The sequence below is a fragment of the Manis javanica genome, chromosome 14 (assembly GCF_040802235.1).
Source record: "Manis javanica isolate MJ-LG chromosome 14, MJ_LKY, whole genome shotgun sequence".
NCBI lineage: Eukaryota > Metazoa > Chordata > Mammalia > Pholidota > Manidae > Manis > Manis javanica.
In genome coordinates this window covers 59,161,700-59,185,374 of record NC_133169.1, presented here as the reverse complement: position 1 = coordinate 59,185,374, position 23,675 = coordinate 59,161,700, and the positions used below count along the sequence as shown (strand labels likewise).

Genomic DNA, 23,675 nt, shown 5'->3' with positions numbered 1-23,675 from the left:
CATCCTGGAAGGAGTAGTTTGCAAGGGGAAGGGTACAGAAAGGTTGAAAGGCCACTGCTAGTGTGAACTATTGAGGCTGCCCTTGTGGGCAATGAGGGCTCAATTCCAACAGTTCCTCTGAGGAAGTGAACCAAATGCTTCCAAGATGTACAAGAGGCTGGGGCATTTGTCCTCAGCTGACTTCTCCAGTGGCTGAGGGCTGGGGTGGAAAGAGTAACCCCATTGCATCTCGGGGCTGTGCTTGCACACTCAGGGGCTACAGAGAAGGCCCTGCATCAGAACTCAGGCCAGATGGTGAATGTCTGGTGGGATTCCACCAGTGCACTGATGACTCCAATGTAGTGCTGATGGAAATGACAGGCTCAAGAGGGACTGTGATGTGACATGGAGCCAACAGGGGCAGCTGCTAGAGCACCTTAGTAAACAAAGGCACTTACCTTTGACATAATTTAGGATGATTTATTGACAATTGTGCTACATCTCTATTTCAGTATATATTTGACAAAATAAATGGTCAGACATTTAGTTGCTTTTATATATAAATACTCCATTACCAAAAATGGCAGTAGGGGAATCAGCTTTGTCTACTGGTTATTTGAAAGCCTCCTGAGATATTACTTTCTAATATATTTTGTACACTGAATTTCACTTGCATTACAGACATATGGCTATCCTGAAGACAAGCACAAAAATTTCACAAGCCCATATAGCTTTTTTGACCCTCTACTCTTCCCACAGGCTATATAGTGGTTAGTCCCACAGGTTAGTCTAATAATGAGGCAAAAAGTGCTTTACTAAATGTTATGCACACTGATTATAGTTATCCATGAACTGTGTGGCCTTTGATATACAATTCTTGTACCTTTCCTATTCATTGCACAGAATGCCGTATGCACACACACATCGCACATTTATGGGATAGTTTTATATGCCTGCATTTGTGGATGTTGTGATGGAAGTTAAGCCTACCTCCAAATGGACCATAAAGATCTATCATACTCACATAGAGTCCCACATTCTCTTCAGTTCTTAGGAGGTTTTTTTGTAAAGTTTGGGAGTGAATGTGCTCTTGTTTATTACAGGTAAATTCTTATTAAAGAAAATATCATTTCAATAAAAAATTCTATATTTAAAAGTCTTTTTTTGTGTATGCAATAGGGGCAGGGGTGGGCACATGACGAGTGTAATTAACAAATAATGAAAGCCTGCTTTCCTGTGTCTATGAAGCCATCAGTTATCACAGGCTTTGCCATGTTTTCCTTTGTACTTTCCGCACTAGTGCTGACAGATGGGCCAGTTATCCAACTCAGAGTGCTTTTCTATGAACAACATCAAACCCATTGTCAGATAAGTTGCACCCTTACCTTCTTTCCAGATCTGACATTCTATATTCTTCCACTTTAGATTTATGAGGTGTTTGGATAGAGTCAGAGACGTAATCTATCATCGGGGAATAAAGAAAAATTTGTACCATAATTACGATGCATTTGTTGCCCACTAGCATCTTATCACCAAAAACACAACATCACAATGAAAGTTACCAGTGGCTTTCCTGATTAATAATTGTGCACAAAAGAGGGGAAAAAGCAGCACTTATTCATAGATCACTTATTCTGCCACAAATCCATCAAGACTCTTTATCCAGTATGATTTGGGAAAATGTAAGTTTCAAGTAGAGCAATATCATATGCTCATTTATCCTACTTAACTGTAATAGTGCCTCTAATTTTGACTATAAACTTTTAATTATATTTCTTAGTTTTAAAAAAAATTATCACTTCTTTTATGTTATTTTATTGGATGTAGTGTAATTGTAAGCTACCAGTGATCAATGGTGGACTGGTTTAAAAATAAATAAATGAATGAGGAAGAAATTTAGAGGATAAGAAATAAAGAGGAAAAGAAAAGAGAGAGGAAGGAAGGAAGGAAAGAAGGGTGGAAGGGAAGGAGGGAGGGAAGGGAAGAGGAAAGGAAGAAAGGAAGGAATTAGGAAGGAAAAAGGAAGGGGGAAATGGAGGAAGAAAGACAGAAAAAAGACTCCTTACCAACTTACTGCAAATGGCCCACATGCTTAGGAAACATTACAACTTACCATTAATGTGAGAAAGATAAAGACAATCATGGGAAGAAACGGATAAAAACCCAGGAAGATGGATGCCAAAGCAAGTCTTTAGGTCTATGAAAAAGGACTCTCTGCTCTTGTCGACTAAAATGCTACGTTCTTTCTAGAGAAATTATACACAATGAACAGATTGTACTTTAACAAAGCGTCATTTCTCTGTGAAGATCATTATCCCTAGATTTGGCATATATTACCAAAACCGACCTAGAGAATGATGCTCACTTTCAATTTCAGTTTTTTAAAAGGGGACAAAGAAGAGGATAGAAGAAACAGACCAGGGAAGATTCTTCTGTTTCACGGCAAATGGCTCCAAAGGGTACTATGATTTCCTAGACCTTTCAGAAGATTTCACGTAACCTCGGGGTTTCAGAAGGTCGTCTATCATTTCAGGAAACACACATCCCCACACTCTGTCACTCTGTTCAAAAATAACTTGGCCCAGACGCTTGCAACCAGAGCTGCTTGAAGCACGGTGAGGAGCGCTGACCCACCTACCCCCATGGCGTCGTATTTGGGAGTGCACGGCTGCCATTACAGGTGTCCACACAGCTGCATACTCTTTTCAGGCTACTTCCTATCTGCTGCCAGTGACTGTAAATTTAACGAGAGCACCTGCTGCCCTTTTGCTTAGTTAATTCATAGTGATCTGCCTGAACCAAAAGAAATTTCAGAAAAGCCTCTGTTCTTCAGTAATAAATTACCAGTCTCTACTTTGGCCTGAAGGGTCTTTGATTCATGTCATATTACACTTGCACTAAGCACTGATGACAGTGGACACATTTAGTTTCTCTAAGTAGTGTTGGGGCTGGGGAAAAGGAAATGGCTACTAAGATTAAATAAAATGAGAAGATCAATTGTCTGTCTGAATATTGACAGCTGGGGAACTAGTCATCCTTGACCTCACACTGGAGGCATTTATTCACTGAAGAGTAAAAGTACTAGCTAATAAAATTTTTGCAATAGTGATAGGCCGAGAGAAAAAAAAGAAAAACATTTAACATCATTTAGTTAAATAATTTAAGGCAACACTATGGCACAAACAGAGCCTTTTCAACAAATGGAGTTGGAACAACTGGACATGCACAAGCAAAAAAATTGATCTAGACATAGATGTTATACCCTTCTAAAAAATGAACTCAAAATGAATCACATATCTAAATGTAAAATGCAAAACTATAAAACTCCTAGAAGATGGCAAGGAGAAAATCTAGATTACCTTCAGTTTGGCAATGATTTTTAAGGTACACCACCAAAGGAAAAATCCATGAAAGATGTAATTGATAAACTGGATTTCATTAAAATTAAAAATTCTTCTCTGTGAAAGGCACTGTCAAGAAAATGAATAAACAAACCATGTTGTGAGAGAAAATATTTTCAAGAGGCATTTCTGATAAAGTGCAGCTATCCATGATATACAAACAATTCTTAAAACTCAACAACTAGAAAATGAACAACCTGATTTAAAAAATGGGCCAAAGACCTTAATAGACACCTCACCAAAGAGATCTATGGACAGCAAATAAGCATATGAAAAAGATGCCCCAAGTCATATGTCAGCAGGGAATTGCAAGTTAAAACAATAATGAGCCACAACTGCACATCTATTAGAATGGCCAAAAAGCAAAACACTGACACCACCAAATGCTGACAAGGACATGGAGCAACAAGAGCTCTGATTCAGTGGTAGTGAGAATGCAAAATGGTATAGCCATTTTGGAAGACAGTTTGGAAGGTTCTTACAAACTGAATATGCTCTTACCATACAATCTAGCAATCACACTCATCGGTATTTACCCAAAGAGGTTGAAAATTTATTTCCACACAAAAGCCTGCACATAGATATGTAGAGTGGCTTTAATCATTACCATCATACTTGAAAACAACCAATAGATATCCTTCAGTAGGTTAATGGACAAATAACCTATGGCACATCCAGGCTATGGAATATAGAAGAACAAAGAAGAAGAAGAAATGAGCTATCAAGCCTTGAAAAGCGATGGAGGAAACTTAAATGCATATTACTAAGTGAAAGAAGCCACTTTGAAAAGGCTGTATACTATGTGATTCCAACTATATGACATTCAGGGAAAGGGAAAACTTCAGGCACTAAAAAGATCAGTCGCCAGGGGTTGGAGGAAAAGGGAAGAATAAATAAACAGAGAACAGAGGATTTCTAGGGGAATGAAAATATTCTGGATGATATAATAGTGGATACCTGTTACTATAAATTTGTGCAAACACACAGAATGCATGATACCAAGAGTGTACCTCCATGTAACCCACGTTCCTGGATGATTATGATGTGTCAAAGTAGGTTCATTAATTACAAGAGATGTACCACTCCAGTGGGGGATGTTGATAATGGGGAAGGCTATGCGTATGTAGAGGGTAGGGAGTATATGGGAAATTTATGTTTTTCATTTAATTTTTCAGTGAACCTAAAATTGCTATAAAAAAATAAAGTCTATTTTTTTTATTTATAATGTCTTGCTTCAAATTTCCTTTACTTTTCAAATAACAACTATTGTAACTTTCTGTAAGCCAACTGTATTTATTTTCACATATGCTAGAGTGAATGCATGTGATATGCCTGTGGTTCTAAATTTCCATTATTCTCATATTAAAAAGCCATTCATAAATTCACACTGGGCACATGATAGCCTTGCATAGGGTTCATGGATTCTGTTTGCAGAATGCTTCCTAGAATCACTGTTCTCTTTTTAACAGTGAGCTACTCATTATAAACTATGAAAACTTAAATACTAAGCATATAAGGAAATAAGATCAAACCCATTCACAGATCTCTACTTTACACTTTTTATTCTATTTTATTAGGATATAATTTACATAAAACTTAATGCATCCATTTACATAGTATAGTTTGATGTGTTTTGATCCCCAAGGAACTACCACAACAACTGACAAGGAGAAAATTTCTCTCACTTCCAAAAGTTTCCTTTTCCCCCATCCCAACTAATCCCCACCGCCAACCCCTAGCACCTGTCCCAGGCAATCACTGATTTGCTTTCTGTCACTATAGTTTCATTTTGCCTATTCTATAATTTCATTTAAATGGAATCATATAGAATATATTCTTGGTCTCTAGCTTATGTTACTCACAATGTTTTTAAGATTCATCCATGTTGTTTCAAATACCAATAGTTCATCCCTTTTTATTGCTGAGTTGTCTTCTATTATATGGATATACCACCATACATTTAGCTATTCACTCAATGGATATTTAGGTAGTTTATATTTTTTTCTGCTTTTATGAATAAAGTGCTATGAACACTTCTCTTGGTTAAACACCTATGAGTGGAAATGTTGGGTTGTATATCTTTTTAAAAAATAACTGGCAAACTATTTTCCAAAATGTCTGTATCACCAGGGATGTATGATACTTCCAGTTGCTATACAATGTCTCAAACATTTAGTATTGTCAATGTTTTTAATTTTAGGGACTCTGGTGGATTTATAGTAATGTTTCATTTTTATTTTAATTTCCATTTCCTTGATAATTAATAATGTTGAACAAGTTTTTGTGGGCTTATTAGCCCTCCTTATATATTCTTTTATGAATTACCTCCTCAAATCCTTTGTCCATTTTTTAATTAGATTTTTTTATCTTCTTATGATATATTGTAACACTTTTAAAACTATATTCTGGGTGCAAGTACATTGTTAGATATATGTTATAAGCATATATTCACTCATTCTATGACTTGGCTATGCATTTCTTTAATGGTACCCTCTGATACAGAAGTTTTTAATTTTGATAAAGTACAATTTATCCATTTTTTTGTTGTTGTTACAATTTGTCTTTTTTTGTTTTCTATGAAGACACAGATATTTTATCCTAGGATTTACTCTTGGATTTTTACAGATTTGGCTTTTGAGGTTGGCTCTATAATGCGTTTAAATCTCATTTTTTTCCACATGGAAATCAAATGGCTCAACACAATTTGTTGTAAAGATCATCCTTTTCCATTTGAATTGCATTTGTGGCTGTATCAAAAAAACAAATGACCATTGTTGTAGTGAATTTCTGGACCTATTTAGTGGGGTAATTATCAATGCCTTTTCATTGGAGTTTTTAGACATGTATATTTACTGTACTTACTGAGAAGCTTGTGTATGAGTCATTTTAATTATAAATATTTATCTATTAGTTCTTTGATTCTTTTATTCTTCTTTTCAAATATGGTTTTATAAGGTTTTCAATCTTTCTTATTTGTCTATTTTTTCTATGCTATTGGACTATATCTCTATCTTTATGTTTTATTCAAAGGTTTACAATATGCATTTATAACTTATCATAGTATACTTTTTAGTACCATTGTACTTATTCAGCTATGCAAGAACCTTACAACATTACAGTCTCCCTTCTCTTCTGTGCCATGCTGAGTCATGAAATTAGCACACACCAATATAAGGCAAGAACACTATTGTTTGAAAAGATTTAGAATCTCTTTTCCGAAGAGTTCTTATTGCTATCAGCATAAAAAGCCCTGGTCTCCAAAAGTAAGAAAATGGAAGACAAATGTGTTTAAAAGGTGCATCATTTAAGACTACATAGTAACTCATCACATATTTTTCTCTTTTCAAAAATTACCTTTCTAAACAAAAACTTATTTTTTCATTTACTTGTATATGTGTGTTAATTGTGACCAGGATATTGTAGAAGTAACAAAGATAAATCAAATATAAACTCTTGTCATCAAGTAACTTATATCTTATTACAAATAGGAAAATACAAGTTTTTTAAAAGCTATGATATAATTCAGTATTATAATGTACTCAATGGCAGGTACAAAATACGGTGGTAATTCCAGCAGAACAATTGGGAAATAAGGCTATAAGGGACAACTGAGTGGCCTTTGGGGAAACTAGTAATAATTTTTATCACATAAGTAGCATGATTAGAATTTTGTTTAAAATATAAAACTGATTAATGCATCAGATGACTAAGATAGATCAAGGGGCTTCAGTAATCCAGTGGAAAGTTAATGGAAAGCTGTGCTGCAATGGCAAAGAAAACAGGACAGAAATGTGAAGGATAAAGCAGCTCATTTAATGATAGAAATAATTACAAAAATGGCTGAAAAATTATAGTATCTGACTATAAATTGAAGTAATAAGGAAGAAAGAAATTTTCACAGAAACATGACAGTGGAAACTCAGACTGGGTAAGTTTAAGGAGTCACTGAAGCATCAATATGCATATTGCTTATGTGGCAATTGAACATAGGATTGAATTTTGGGAAGAGCTGGGATTTTATATGTAATTTTACCTAGAGACCTGTACAGAGATGACAGCTGAAGTTGTCAGATGGGATGAGCTACTTAATGGAGAGAATGTAAGGAGAAGAGTGGGCCAATACAAAATTTGATGATGGAAATGATGACTTTAGGATATAAGAATAGAAAGAGCAGCTTAAGAGAACTTGTGAGAAACCATTAAAGAGCTGGGAAGATTTCTAGGATAGTGATTTTAAAGGAAGTGGGGGGAAAAGAACTAAAAGAAAGAATGGTCACCAGCACTAATGTGAAGTCAAAGGAATGAGAATTAAGAAAACCCTTGATTTGGAGACTTAGAGGCTATCTGTCATAGGAGAGCTATGTTTTAGAATATTTGAAGAAATCAAATTTTACAGTGTTAGAAAATGAGACAATCTATAAACAAAGAATTATTTTTTAAAGTATGGTAAGGAAAAAATGAACAAAAAGATAGAACTATATGCTTAGCCTCAATATGTGACCAGGCAAAAAAAAAAAAAAATTTGGTAAGTGAGGGGAACGAGAGGAAGTTGAGAGCTAAGATTTCCAAAGAAAGAGAACAGAAGCAACTAAAGGAGCTTCACACTGGAAACATACCATTATTCTACCATTATTCTGGGATAGGAGAGAAGAAAATAAGGAGTAAAGACAAAAGACAATTCAGTGTGAGAAGAGAGAATGCTTATAGAGCTTGCCTGTTATTCTCTGTTCTGTAAAGCAGGAACGTGAATGGGTGAGGACATCAGTGACTATCATTGTTCATCCCAGCTGTGAGGACAGCAAACAGCAGTCAGATTTGAGTGCCAAGCAGCAGTGAGAACACCTTCAGTTAGACAGCATAAAAGTAATTGGAATTCCATTTGGAGTAAAGATTTTTCAGGTATATTCTGTTGAAGCTTGCCAAATGTGATGCTAACTACTGCCCTATAACTAAAGATACCTGAATATTCTTTCCAGAGAAAACTAGAAACTAAAGTACACATTTTTAAGTCATTCTAAAACTTCTTGCTTTCTAACCCAGGATGTTTAAATCCCTACCTCATTCAAAATAAAGAGTGCCTTATATTTTAAATATTGTTCTACCTCATACAAATGAAACCATCCTGAATATAGAAAAGAAGTCACTACAATAAAGTTAAAGTTATATAGATAAGCTAATTTTTTCTAAACTTAGGAAACCCTAATTTCATGGATTATACAAAATCTTTGTCCTATAAAAACTCAGAATTTGCTTTCCAGTAAAATTTACATTTTACAAGAAATAAGAAAATATGTACTAAGCCTCCTGAACAAATGCTTACCAGAGATAGTTAACCTGCCGAACCTGTGAATAAACATTTCTTTGGCGGCACATGGTGGTATTCACACAACAATTGGGTTCCAAAATATGTTTCTTCAATGTTATACAAAAACATTCAGTTTGTGTAATGAACAACAATAGTGCCAGTAATCAAAGAAAATAAGGATTGTCAACAATAAGAAATAATGTCTCCTAGCAACCAAGTTTCAATTACTCTTTGTTTGCTAACAAGCACTGAGATATTTTATGCTGGTAGCTTTATTCCAGAGAGTAACACATTATCAAATACCATAAGAGAGAGCTCCTGTTTTAACCAGCTCTGGTTGCCAATTAAACATCTTGCAATTAATTTTATTAGTGTTTTAGACCTAATTTACTTTGAATAAGCCATAATTATGATTTGTTATTGTCATGTTCTAAAAGAAATTGTAATGTGGAATAATTATTTGTTTAAATAATGGAATCATTGACATACAGATGATATGCCAACAAAGTAAAAATTTATTATCATTAATAATAAGATTAAACAAAATCATATCCCAGAATAGATCCCAAGAGGACCCTGTAGCTATTTTAGTTGAACTAGAAATAATACTACTAATGAAGATATAACACTGACTGTCATAGCAGTAGTCACAAAGACCATTTACTAGTGCCTAATAAAAAGCCTCCATTGCCAATATGGACACAAAATAAAAGCATACCCTTAGTTGAAATCAATCTGCATTATGAACATTACATATCAAATTTGGGGAACAATTTTATTCAAGGCATCTGCACTAACCTCTTTATATCATCTAAACTTTGGAACTGGCCATTGAAACTGAGTTATTTCAGTTCTTCAATTAGCAGGGTGGACTTCTATCTCTTAACTTCCTTACATAGAGACAATTCAGGAGACTGAGCACTCCAGGAGCTCAGTGTGTTAGTAAGGCTGTGGCTGCATTGCTACTGGTACAAGAATTATTTCTCTCATTGTTGGATTTTAGCAATCCACCTCATCTGAATATATTGAAGAGAAGAGGATCATGGAAAATAGCCTTATACATGCACATGCACACACACAAACTACTAGAGGTCAAGATGATAATTAGTCAATATCCATATTAAAGAAGTCAAAGCTACATGTGAAAGAATTAAACTGAATCACTGACACCATACACAAAAAATAAACTTGGAGTGGATTAAAGAACTAAATATAAGACCTGAAACCATAAAACTCCCAGAAGAAAACATAAGCAGTATACTCTTGAATGTCAGCATTAGTAATTTTTTTCCTGGATATGTTTCCCAGGCAAAGGATACAAAAGCCAAAATAAATAAGTGGGACTACATCAAACTAAAAAGCTCATGCACAGCAAAGGAAACCATCAATGAAACAAAAAGGCAAACTACTGAGTGGGAGAATATATTTGTAAATGATATATCTGATAAAGGGTCAATCTCCAAAATACATGAAGAACTCATACAACTCAACACTAAAAAAAAAAAAAATCTGATTAAAAAATGAGCAGAGGACATGAAAAGACATTTTTCCAGAGAAGACATACAGATGGCCAATAGACACATGAAAAGATCCTTGGCATCACTAATTATTAGGGAAATTCAAATTGAAACAATGAGATATCACCCCATGCTAGTCAGAATGGCTATTATCAAAAAAAATAGGAAGTAACAAGTGCTGGCAAGGATGTGGAGAAAAGGGAACCCTTGTGCACAGTTTGTGGGAATGTAAATTGGTAAAGTCACTATGGAAACCAATATGTGGGTTTCTCATAAAGTGAAGACAGACACACCATAATACCCACTAATTCCACTTCAGGGAATTCAATGGAAACAAAATCACTAATTCTGAAAGATATATGCACTCCTATGTTTATTGCAGCATTATTTACAACAGCCAAGATATGGAATCAACCTAAGTGTCCATTGATAGATGAATGGATAAAGAAGATGTGCTACATATACGTATATATAATGGAATATTACTCAACCATAAAAAATGAAATCTTGTTATTTGCAACAGCAGGAATAGACTTAGAGGGTATTATGATAAGTGAAGTAAGTCAGATAGACAAAGACAATACTGTTTGATTTCATTTGTATGTGCCATCTAAAAAAAACAAACAAAACAAACAGACTCATAAACACAGACAAAAGACTGGTGGTTGTCACAGGGGAGGGTGGTTGGAAGATGGGCAAAATATATGAAGGGGATAGAGGTACAAGCTTCCAGTTACAAAAAATAAATTAGTCACATGGATGAAATATAGCATAGGAAATACAGCCAATAATATTGTAATATTTTTGTATGTTGACAGATGGTAACTACATTTATGGTGAGCATTTAGTAATTGCATATAATTTTTGAATCACTATGTTGTACACCTAAAAACCATATAATGTTGCATATTAACTATATTTCAATTTAAAAAGTAGAATTTTCAGTAACAAAAACAAAGTAACTAAAGCTATAGTGATAGTGGGATTATGTAGGACAGGACATTCTATGTTCCAAATTTGATTCTGTAACAATTCAGTGTTGCTCAAATTAGTTTTTGTAAACATTTTTAGGTAATCTATTTGTCTATTATTTATATTATTGCTTACCTGAAGGTGAAGAATAAGTGATTTGATTTAAACTGACCTCGTTAAATGAGATTTATGTAAATGAATAACATATCAAAATGAAATGCAGTAATTTTGTGAAAAGTAAATGTTTCTTCAGTGTGTCATATAGTATAAGAAATCTTTAAGACTTTATTTTTTTCTCTCTCTTACTACTTTCTTTGGTTGAAATGTCAAAGTCTCTACATTTTTATAGGCTTCTGAATATAAATATGTTCACCAATGTCTTAACAATATCTCTGGATTTTGGCTTCTTTTTATTTGCCAAACCAGAGCAATAAATCATAGATCTTACAACAGTATTGTAGTCCACTTCAAGTACTGTTTCACATTTGGCTTTGCCAAGACAGAACTACTGCATATAAAGAGTTACCTAAGCCCTCAAATAAGTGAGGTTAACTGAAGAAAATGATGAGATTACCTATGTACTAGCAAGTCCCCTATTTTTTTAAATTATTATCATGGACTATAATGAACAGAATAACATAGAATCCATGATTTCAAAACAAGTTTTCTAGCAAGCAAAATTATTTTTCCTTATTCAATAAAGAAGATTTAACCTGAAAACAAAGATTTCAGTAAAATGCCATTTTCAGAAAAAAGTCATAATTTACTGTGTGTGTCCAAATTCTGTTGTTGCAGGGGATACTGAAACAAGATCAGCTACAGCCTGCTTTTTGAACAATGAGTTAGAGTGAGATTCTGAGTGTGCAAATGCATCATCTTACAGAGGCAATGCCACAGCCACCATTTTTACGGTTTTAATATGAAGCTTTGCAAAAAATATTTGCCAGCTGACCATGACAAACATATGATTTGCCTCCCCATCCTTGAGACAGTAAACAAATGTGAAATGAAATCTTTTATTTTTTCATTTTAGTTACATCAAACAGGAAAACACTAGGCACAAGAATAAGAGTTAAGAAACTTGTATTCTAAACCCAGTAGAACTGGGTCTTAGGTAAATTGTGTAACTTCTTTGGGTCTCATTTTCAATTCAGTAAAATAAGGGTGTGTGTGTATTGAAAACAAGATTAATTTTCAAAAAATATCCTTTAATTTCTCACAGACATGGAAATATTCTCTGAGGGTGAGGGAAGCACCTTTGTGACAGCGGATTCTAGTGTACCCTATTGGCAGAAGCAGGAGGTTCATAAATGTGCCCCTGACGAAGACAGAAATGCCTTCATTGCCAATCTTTCCACAGGGAATTCTGGTAAATCTGGAAGTCACTGATATAGGTAATTTACTGGCCTAAAAATTCTTTAAGTCTCAGTATGAACTAACAAGTTCCTAGTTGCACACATTCATACATAAATATGTGCACAGGACAGAGCGTAAAATGAGTTGCTGCTGGGGAACAAGTCATATAATGGAGACTTGAGCACACCAGGCTTCTTTCCAGAATCCCACTGCTTTGCTTTTGAACCATTACCAATGCCTTTCAGCAGTGCTGTCAACAGAGCTCAGATAGGGTCTTGAACTCCAGAGAATGAATGAGATATGCCAAATGAAGCATAATTACTTTATTGACGTCATTCAGCTTTCAACTCACATTTAATGGGGGAGCTTCTGGGGCTTGAAACAGTGGGCCGTTTGTAGCACATTATGCAAATGATAAGACTAATCTTTTGCATTATACATAAGAGCTGCTTATTGTGCATTGACTAATTTATCTGACTACGCAGGGGCTATGAATGCTGATTTTTATTAAGCTCTTCATTAAGTGAAAACGTAGGCATGGCAAGTGCATATATTAACATGTGCCTGTCTTGTGTGGATGAATAAATAAATGTACACATCTAGTTACCAAGTGACATTCTTTTGGTGGCAGAAATCAAGTATGATTTTTTTCAGTCACATTAAAGATAAAGTGAGAGTTAAATAATCAGAGGAAAATACTCCTTGTTAATATTCATCACACTTATTTTTTATCATGGTCATGAAAAATTACCTTTTAAAAAGACAGATTGTATAGTCTAAAGTCAGTAATTTAAACCTTATGTAAGTATCCTTTGGTATGCTGTGACTATTTTGTGATTATCATAAAAAGCAGATGAAAAATAATTGAACACAAAGTCAAATTAAAGCAGTCACTTCAGTTTTAAGATAGGTTTACTTCATTTGAGTAAAATAAAGGAAAAAAAGAACAAAGTAGTGTTTTATTAAATATACACTAATTTGGTTCAGAACTAGGCACAGGCCATGTCTACACAGACATGTGAATATTTTTTATATAACACACAATTGCCACATTTCATAAAGGCACATGACTGTTCTCATTAAGTCAACACACTCTCCACACAGACCCTGCTCTTCTCAGCAAGTTATTTAGAATCCAACTGAGTTTCACAAGAAAAGAAACACCAAAATATCATGCATTTTATTTTCCTGATTAAACTGATAAAGATTATTTTTAGTCAGCCAATGTATATTGAGAATACTATCTGCTAATTATTATGAGTATTTTGAGTGTGTTACTTTAAAAAATATTTTAGCAACCCAGTTAACAGCTTGCTAAGAGAAGTCAGTGATAACTTTTATAACTAGTTTTCAAGGTGAAAAGGTGAGAGGAAATGAAATGAGCCTCTTCCTTTGAAGATACTAAAAAAGCAACAGTGACCAGCAAAACAGACACGGAGGGGCAGAGAAACCGAGTTCACCTTTTGTAGTTTAAACTCGAGATCCCAGTTTTAGTTGATTAAAATTAATGGCCGATCACTGTTATCATGCATGAGAACACCTCATTCCTTTATCCACCAGGTAAACTAAAACACACATTACTACACACCACACAAAACCAGCCCTGGGGTTTGGCCATGAGCCCAACTTAACTGCAGAATGTTTATTAAATTATTAAAATTTATGGGTTGATAGCACTCTCAAACAATTTATTATAGCTGTAAACCATTTTTAAGTTTTGAAAACACAATAAAGTTGATTTAATAATCCCCCTAATCTTATACACAACTTCCTCCAGAATTTTCTCCAATTACGCCTCATAAATTACAATTTATTTGTATTAGAGAAACACTAAAAAACAAATACTTCATGAGGATTTCATCAGATTCATTTATTCTGAAACACTTGCCAGGAAGCATAACAAATTCACATGTGACCCTTGCACTCAGAATCGCTGAAGTTCAAATCAAAGCCACAATGGAGAGTCCTGCCAAGGATAATAACTAAAATCTTCCCTTAACTTGAGCCAGGAACTTGGCTTTAATGAATGCAAGGGCGAAAGGGTCAGGGAAGGGAGAGAGAGGCAGTTCTAGGGAAATTCTCTCCACTCTAAAAACAGCATGAATTGCAAAGCACAGACAGTCACATCACTCTCTGTAGGATTTTGTTAGAGAACAAGCAACTACAAAGAGGGAACACAAAGAGACAGTAATTGTGAGCTCACATTGTGTTTTCCTTGGGGGCAGCAGGTCATCCATGTAGGCAAATTCACTTAGATTTAATGACTTTTAAGTGAACATTCTATACTTCTTAAAAGTAGAACTGACAGAAGTTTAGAAAGAATAATCCCTAATGGTGGAATAATTTAGAATCTGTTTCATATTTTATAGTGACTTGATTAGGACAGAATTATCTGCTGGATCCAGTGACTACTGTGGCTTACAGGACTTTATTTTCAAAACTGAAACAGAATTTTGGGGGCATACCTGGGGTTCTTTTCATGGAACAAAATGAAAATCTATGTATAACAGATCAGATGAGGGAGGAAGGGAATCACTGTGCCCTTAGGAAAGGCAATAAATAGTGAGAGGAAATACTATATCTGCATTCCTTAAACATTTCAGGTTTGTGTCCTCATGCTCACTTTAGGAGGCTGGAGACTGAAAACCTATTTAAGCAAACCTATCATTGACCCCGTTCTGATAAACCTGCAGCTGGAGATTTCCTGGGCCTGCAGAACCAGGCACCAGAGTGCAGCTGGCTCTGGGAGAACCTCTCAGGGGCAGAGAATTTCTTCCAAAATGCCATTTATCCTGCCTGGGATATCCACAGGATCTACCTGCTTTGTAATGAGCAAGATACCCATATGGGACTGAAGAGCCGTCAGGAATGATAGAGGACATTTGCACTGACTTAGTCACACCAAAGAGGCCTTAACACAGTAAAGATCATAATAAGCAACAGTGTCCATTTCAAGTCAGAACTCCATAGAAAACCAGTTGGGCTCTCACCTCCCTCTTCTCTCATTCATTGTATACCTGGTGCCTGGTGCTCTAAATACTTTGCTATGGTAAATGTCATGGTAAGAACATTACCAGCTCTATTCTCCTTCTCATGTGTGCATCTGGGTATATACCTGTTACAAAGGACTCCTGCCCCATCTCGGCCACAGCAGCATCAGGTAGGCACCAAGCCTAGGCACAGGCAGTTAAATTCCTCTCCCTGAAATATTGAGGCAATGAAGAATATAGAGCTTAGCTGAAAGACCCTGAGCACCAAGGACTGATGGCACTGTTTTGTGGTGACCGTGATCCCCATGAGCAAAAGAGGCCCATCCACAGGGGAGGCAGCATGGAATGGAGTTAGAGAGAGAAGCAGGAGTAGGAAAACGGAAGGCCGTAGGGAGAGAGAAAGTAGTCGCCCTCCTTTTTTCTTTATGACTTCTTAGTTCCTACTGAGTCTACATATATTTCTAATACTTGCATTCTTTATTTTCTCCTGTTCTATAAACTCCATTTTAATTTGAGCACTAATGATATGAGGACCAATAGACAGGGAGCTGGAATGTATTCTGTCCTCATTCCACTCACAAGCACTGACAATAGAGCGAAAAACAGCCAACATGGGCAGGAACATGAAACCTCTCACTTCCTGTGCCATTTGCGCGAGACACCACAAACAGTGCTGCAACCAGCACCAGAGGGGGCAGGACTCTCAGTGACGTGTGTATTGTCCACCTTTGCCCCTCTCTGACCATAAATAGCAGCTTTCTAGCACCACCACTTAGTTCCTCAAGTCCTTCTCTCATGTGGAACTGAGTCAGAATTTATAAGTGGTCTATGTATAATTATTATACGATCTCTATTTTATCCAAGAAGATCCAATTTGTGGATGGCTCACAAGAAATAAGCAGTAAGTTGTGGAGCATGTTCCATAAGATTCAAAAGTTATCACAAAGTATTCTGAAATTGGAAGAACTATATAAATATGACCCTAATAATCACCAGTTAAAATTTGGCCAAAAGATCATGTGTGTTTCAGCTGTGACGGAGTAATGAAGGCCAGATATATCTTTTCACATAAACAAATAAAAAACTAGATTACATACATAAACCAGCAGATTTCAGACACTGGATCCCAGGAAGCACAGGACAGAGATCTTTGAGAAAAGGGAAACAAAGAAGTGATCCCATAATTGCTCCAGCTTGCTGCCCTAAGTATGTCAGCCATAGGAAAGAGAGATAGAACTCAAACAGAGTCCGATGAACTCCATGAGTAGAGAAGACAGAGTGGAAAATTCAGGGAGTCTATGAGGGCTAGAATTTGCAGAGAAGAGTAATGGAGTCAAGAGAACTGCAAAAGAAAAACAACCCTCAATTGGCAAACATTTCAACTCAAGTCCTTTACTGAGGACTGATAACTGCATGAATATAAGGATATTCCTTGAGGAATCATTCGAAAGGAGTGGCTGAAAAACCTGAGATCAAACAAGGCCAGGTAGGGTAGCTCATGTCCCCACCAGCCATAGTAGAAGTAAGTGGTAATACTTGGAACATCGGGAAGAGCACCCAGAGGTCATAGTCTAAGTACTGGGGAAAATGATCCCTAGCATCAAAGCCACCTATCAAAGCTGAGAAGCAACCCTAGAAAGAATAAAATGGTTTCCCAGTAACTTAACTCCATGCCAGAATAAAGTTCAAGAATATTTAAATGAATTACAAAATATCCAACACCCAATACAGTAAAATTAAAAATAGTTGACATCCGATAAAGAATTACTGAGCATGCAAAAAAGAAAAAAAGGATATAACTAAATCAATAGAAGCTGCCAAAGAAATAACACAAATGGTAGATTTATCAGGCAAAGACATTAAAAGAGTTATTACAAAAATATATCCTATGTGTTCAAAAATATAAAGCAAGAAAACATGTACAAGAGAGAGTAATAAACCAGCATAATACAAAAAAATAATTTTTGACATCTATGAAATCAAATATCCACACATAAATAACAGACTATATTATTAACAGCAGATTAGACACTGCAGATGAATAGATTAGTGGATTTAAAGACATAGCAACAGAAATTATAAAAGACAAAACAAAGAGAAAAGATTGGAAAAAATGATTGTAACATCAGTGAGGTATGTGACAAGTTCAGGCAGCTTATTACTTGTATAATTTGAAGTCCTTAAAAAGAGAGAGAAAAGTGGGAAAGAATAAAATATTTGGAGTAACAGCTAAAATTTTCCAAATTTGATAAATAACAACACTATTTAAAAGTTTTCTGGGTCTGTAGAAAGATTTTTTTTAAGATACTGATTTTTATTATTGAAAGACATTATTTTAATATTCACAAGATCTAGTTGTGTATCTTGGAAAGGATTAGGAACTTTAAAATGAGCATTAAATATTTGTTTTAATCAGTTACTAACAGTGCTAACAATGAATATCATTGCTATTTATATTTTCTGATCCTCATCTTCCACATCTGTAAAATGGAATTAATAATGGTATCTACCTTTTAGGGCTGTTTGGGATTAAAAGTGATGATTCTTTATTAAAAAAAAAGAAAAATACAGTAATATGCCTGGTACTAATAAGAACTTAATAAATGTTTGCTATTTATATATTTTGCTGTCAGGATTTAAAGAGGCAGTCATAATATTTACGGTGGAAACTCTTGACAGATTTCATTCCAGAAGTACATACCACATTTACTTCACGAGATTCATTATATTAGCTTTAACCGTGCTGTCCCTTTGCATGTCTTATACGTGCAGGCAGTATATTCAGACACCAGACCCTTGCAGAACCAGGGGATTATTTGTACTTTAAGGCTTACCGAAGGGGATGGCTGTCCGATGATCAGTATTTCCTCAAACACTGTAAAACGGCAAAGGAAGCAGCTCTTCCTCTAGCAGTGCTGCCTTTCATCTTTAGCTGCTTACCAGCCCTCAGACCTCTTCGGGGATAATTGCAATGTAATGCCTTACAGCTGCTTGCTAGGTAATTTACTCAGCTGCCACCACCTGGAGAGATTAGACGGGATTTCCCCTCCTGACACTGGGCCCCTGGAATTTACAATCTTTTCCCTTTCTCTTCTCTGGTGGTATCACTCTTCTCCCCGCCGAGTTCACTACTTAGTCAGCCATTTTAATGTATACCACTAGTATGCCTGCACAAGGAAAACCAGAAAACAAACTCTATGCAGCCTACGTGAAATTTAGGGTGCAAGCCTCTATTTGACTAGCTGGCTAAACTTGAAGTATTATCCAGTCCTCCAGGCCCACCCAGCTATAGAAAAGTGCCCTGACCTTTTTGTGTGCCACAGACTGGAAGTTTTACCAGCAGCGTTGCATCCACACAAAAACATATGTTAAAGTCCTATCCCCGGGGACACCAGAATGCGACCTTATTTGGAGAGTGCCTTTACAGAGGTAACCAAGTTAAGAGGATGTCATTAGGGTGGGCCCTATGACCCAGTATGACTAGAGTCCTTATAAAAGGGAAATCTGGAGACAGACATGCACACAGGGAGAATGCCATGTGAGAATGAAGGCAGAGACTGCAGTCATGCACCTAGAAGCCAAGGAATGCCAAAGACCGCCATCAAAGCACAGAAGCTGAGAGAGACTTGGAACAAAGTCTCTCTCACAGCCTTCAGAAGAGACCAGCCTTGCCAACACCTTGATCTCAGACTTCAGATGCCAGAACTGTGAAACAAAAACTTGCTGCAGTTTGTGATACTTTGTTAAGACAGCCCTAGCAAACAATTACAGGAAGTTTATGAAGCCTCTGGACCCCTTCTCAATAAAAATTATTCTCATAGAATAATATACACAGGAAAACAAAGGATATCAAGCATATTAAAATACTGTTTTCAAAAATTTTTTTTCAGAAAGAATTTTGTAGTATTGTCATATGTGTGCTTATATTAATGTGTTAAGTAACAAGATCCAGGGTAAGTAAGAAAAAAACAATTTTGAAGTATGGATAAAAGTAATATGTTGATATCTGTAAAACATCTAATGTGTTATGAAACTATCTGTGATTTCTATTGGTTACAGGTACTCCTATTGTTACTATTGTTCATTGTCTATATTCATAATTGAAGGAAATGCCAAATTCCAGTTAGAGATGAGTGAAAATTTGGTCAGGTTCATTGACTACTGGAATTTCCTTTCCTCCACAGATACTTTCCCAGTCTATGGACTCCAGGCTTTACAGTCTTCATTTCACAGAAACGTCTGGTCACTTTATTTATTCTTACTTGTTCATTTATAACTTGATCTCCGATTCCAGACTATACCTTTTCCTAGGTACTTCAGTGGTAAGACTCTCTTCTCTCTGAGTTCCAGTTTATTCCACAATACAACACAGAGGTTATTTGCTTGAACCTCACATGGATCTTAAGGTTGTTATCAAAGATCCCCAGAATTTAATAGATAGAGCTTCCCGGAAAAATCCCCTAAACTGAGCTTCTACTCCTTCCCTTCATTTCCAAATCTGGAATGTTTGAAATGGAATTCTTAGTGGTACACATTAGATTTAGAGAGACTCATGTTCACTCACCACATCTCACGTGTTCTTGTCTCTTGTCCATTCTCATATCCTTTCTTCTATACTCTATCCCCTGCTCTCACCAGCATTCAACGAGCCTCCTGTGACTTGAACAAACTCCTACTCCAGCAAGAACTGTGTATGAGGTCTCCAAGCTGAAGCAGATATCGGCTTCATAGGCAGAGTCTTTGGGAACAGCATGACAGTGTTCTTGACACCCAGCTCTCCAATAATCTGACCTCGCCATTTTCCTTGACCCTTCACTTCCTGGGCATGTCCTTTCTCTTGCCCATCTGGCCTTTGTCCAAGCTTCTCCCATCCCCCTGTCTCAGTACCTTCCTGCAACTTGCATGCTGGCCTCCCTGGCTGAACCCACCCTGGCTTGGATCGTCTGTGTGAAGGCTCTCTGACACAGCACTCCAAAGTATATGATAGTTTATTTAAGAAAAGTTCTTCGATTTCTCATCTCAAGCTTTGCTCAATTACCAATTTCAAGTTGCTTTTTATGTATGTGTTTCTATAGCCACATTTTCAGATTCTGTTTATTCCTTCTAGTTGTGATTTAAGTCATTGCTAAAGAGTATGGTTCACCTTTTCTGTTTTTGAAATACTTAACATTTATTCCTGCCAAAATTCCTACTCATGGACATCATCCTAACATAATTTTAATATGTCATCTGTGACACAGTAGGGGCTCTCCTCTGTGCACCCACCACACCAGATCCCTAGCTGCACTACAACCTGGTATTTTCATGCTACCAGACTCCATGCAGGCATTCCTTTGGTTCCTCTTCAACCTAGATTATATAATCTACTTCTTCAACCTCTGCCTGTTTGAGCAACAACCTTGTTTCTGTGTCCTTTTATCAATCCACCTAGAAAAGGCCCAACAAAGATTTTGTTTTCAAAGCCTGTCCCAGCATGAAGAATTATTGCTTCTAGAGAAAAAACATAATGGGAGTGACTGCTCTCAATTTGTCCTGTAAAATTGCCCAACAATTCAGTTTTGTTTCTGCTACTTTGTCAGCTCTTTCCCTTCTTCATAGCAGCTTTAAAATATACTCCAATCTCCTAAAACTTTAGATATTCTTTTTCCCATGCTCCCAGCATATTACATGAATACATATTTCAAATAGAAAACAAAAAGATCAATTCATCACCTGGCATCAACCTATACATTTATTTGTATCTGCATCAAGACTGCCATATTTAACTTGTGTTAACAATGTAAGAAATGACCATCCCAGGTAAAGGTAATGCATGTATCTGTGTTCTGAAAGACTCTTCTCTTTCACCAATACCCTTGCTTGGAGCACATACAGTCAAGGGTTCTCTGGGTATTCCACTGCAATTACTATTGTCATGAAAATTAATAAAATCTCATGGGAAGCACCTGGGACTCTGTCTGATAGCCTTCTCTGGCTGCAAGAGCTTGTTCAACATGCATGCCTGTAGGTAGACAGTGCGAGGGAGTTGGAGTTAACACTTCTTAACAGCAGCCCTCATCCAATGACTGCATGAGTTGTTGGTGTATAAATGCCCTATCTTCCTCACCCATAGGGTGGGATAACTTTAAGGCATGTTCCACACAGGGCCTTGTAAACTACAGTGTAATTGAGCCTCAGTTGCCCACAGTGACTGGCTTCCTTGTCTCCTTTCTATTTCCCTACTGGTAGATTCCAGGATCACCTCCCAGATTAACCATTTTTACTCAAGTCCTTGGCTCAGGGTTGGTCTCGAGGAGAACCCAACTTATGAAAGTTGACTCAAGGAAGCCATCCTACAGAAAAAGGTTCTGGAATTGGATTAATTGCAAGCCAGGTTGCTGCTAGTATTAAGTGGTGTGACGAGATATCCTGTCATCTTGTAGCATCACAATCTCTGTGGTAGTGTGGGGTAGGGTACGAGTGGAAGGGGTGTACTGATTTATGCAGTAACTCCACAGACTGATCCCTGGAAATGTTAAGTTACTTGGCTTTTGTGAATGGATTAAATGCTCTAATGGAAGAATATAACAGACACAGACCAGCCAACTATGAACTCAGGTAAGAGAGTAAAAACTACCAGCCATCCATGGCAGTATTTAAAGAGACCTTTATATACTATATTCAGGAGGCAGAGTCTGCTGAAAATCAGGAATCAGATTTGAAAATTGGCATTAAAAAGGTACTTATTGCACAGTTTATGTGTAAAGATAGGGCCCTAACAGGAAGGAGTTGAGACGCTGAAACTGGAGTTGGAGATAAATGACTGGAAGCATTTAAGAACATGGAATTTTCTCATAACCCCAGGCCTCTAACTGGCTGGTAAAAGTGGCCCCTTCTCCTTTGATAAAAGAAACCTTTCCCCCACTGCCTAGAGATTTTGCAAACCTCTCACCTTAATCAAATGCTCTGTAATATGGTGCTTGTCATCTCAAGCTATGTCGCCCCGTCTCTCCTCTTTGCCTTTAGAGCAAAAAGAATAGGCATTCCCCCAGCAGTGCTCAAGCAGAGGAGAACTATCCTCAATATGCAAAGAAAGGAATCACTCAGCATGAGAGAACTGGGGTGCCTGTGTTATATTTAAGGGCAGATGCAGCCAAAATGCTTGGGGAGAATCTTGAGGGTGCTGGGGCAGGGAAGGTGGCAGGTGAGACTACATGGGGAGAGTCTATTGATATTGAAATTTTAACTGGATTTATAATTATGGCAAGGATCTTGGAAGCAAGTCCTCATTCAGTACTAGAAGACCCTGAGAAGTTTAAAATGGTGATGGCCTAGAAGAAATGAGGCAGAACTGCTAGGATATTTTGGTATAGTCTTTAGGAAGAGCCTAAAATACTTATAGACAATTGGGCATGTAAGGTGGGGTTCACCACATAAGTCCAGTGACCTGCCAGGTGCCTACAATCCATAGGAAAGCTGAGAATACACTGCTATCCCTAAAGTGATAAAGAATTCACTAGTATGAATGAACCGCAGAATGGTTGAGAAACTCAATGGTACCTGAGGCCGAAGTTGATAGTACCAGATGTTGCTATGAAATAAGGCTCCCTAACATTTACATAAAAAAATAAAAGGACTCTGGAATGGTATAGACCATTTTGGTAGTATTAAGCCAGTTAGAGGCAAGCTGGACATTATTACCATAATGATGATAATTATCATAATATCATAATAATTTTGGCAAGGCCAAACTAGCAACTAAAAGGTCTTGATGCAAAGGGATCTGTGTCAGTGGCTAATAGGCTGTCGTGTTTCCAGGATGAAGACAAGTGGGCATAAAACAAAGTAACTGCCTGACTTATATGTCTATAAAACATCAAGAAAGGGTGAGCATAAGGCTTAGGTCAGTAGCTCCAGTGGAAAAGTCACATGAAGCCAGTTCTCAAATCCAGAGCCCATCAGCTGAACAGGAAACCAGGTACTTTAAAGGAAGAAAGTTACATGCAATAGCACACATAAATAATTCCTACACCCATCCTTCCAAACAAGACTGTGGCCACTTACCAAAGCAAATGAACACTGGGTAAAAGGGGAATACAACACTCCTTCAGAGGTATTAGATACAGAGTCTGAGCTAATACTGGTATCAGGAGACTCCAGATCTTATGGCCTGCCT

General features: G+C 36.6%; 1 long non-coding RNA gene across 1 annotated transcript in view; it reads right to left on the bottom strand.

The window, feature by feature from the left end:
- The window catches only part of LOC140846205 (uncharacterized), a 225,114-nt gene that overhangs the window by 4,391 nt on the left and 197,048 nt on the right, over nt 1-23,675 (bottom strand). Inside the window, exon 2 of the long non-coding RNA XR_012125150.1 lies at nt 1,365-1,440. This is a non-coding gene — a long non-coding RNA (uncharacterized lncRNA). The remainder of the gene's footprint in view (nt 1-1,364; nt 1,441-23,675) is intronic.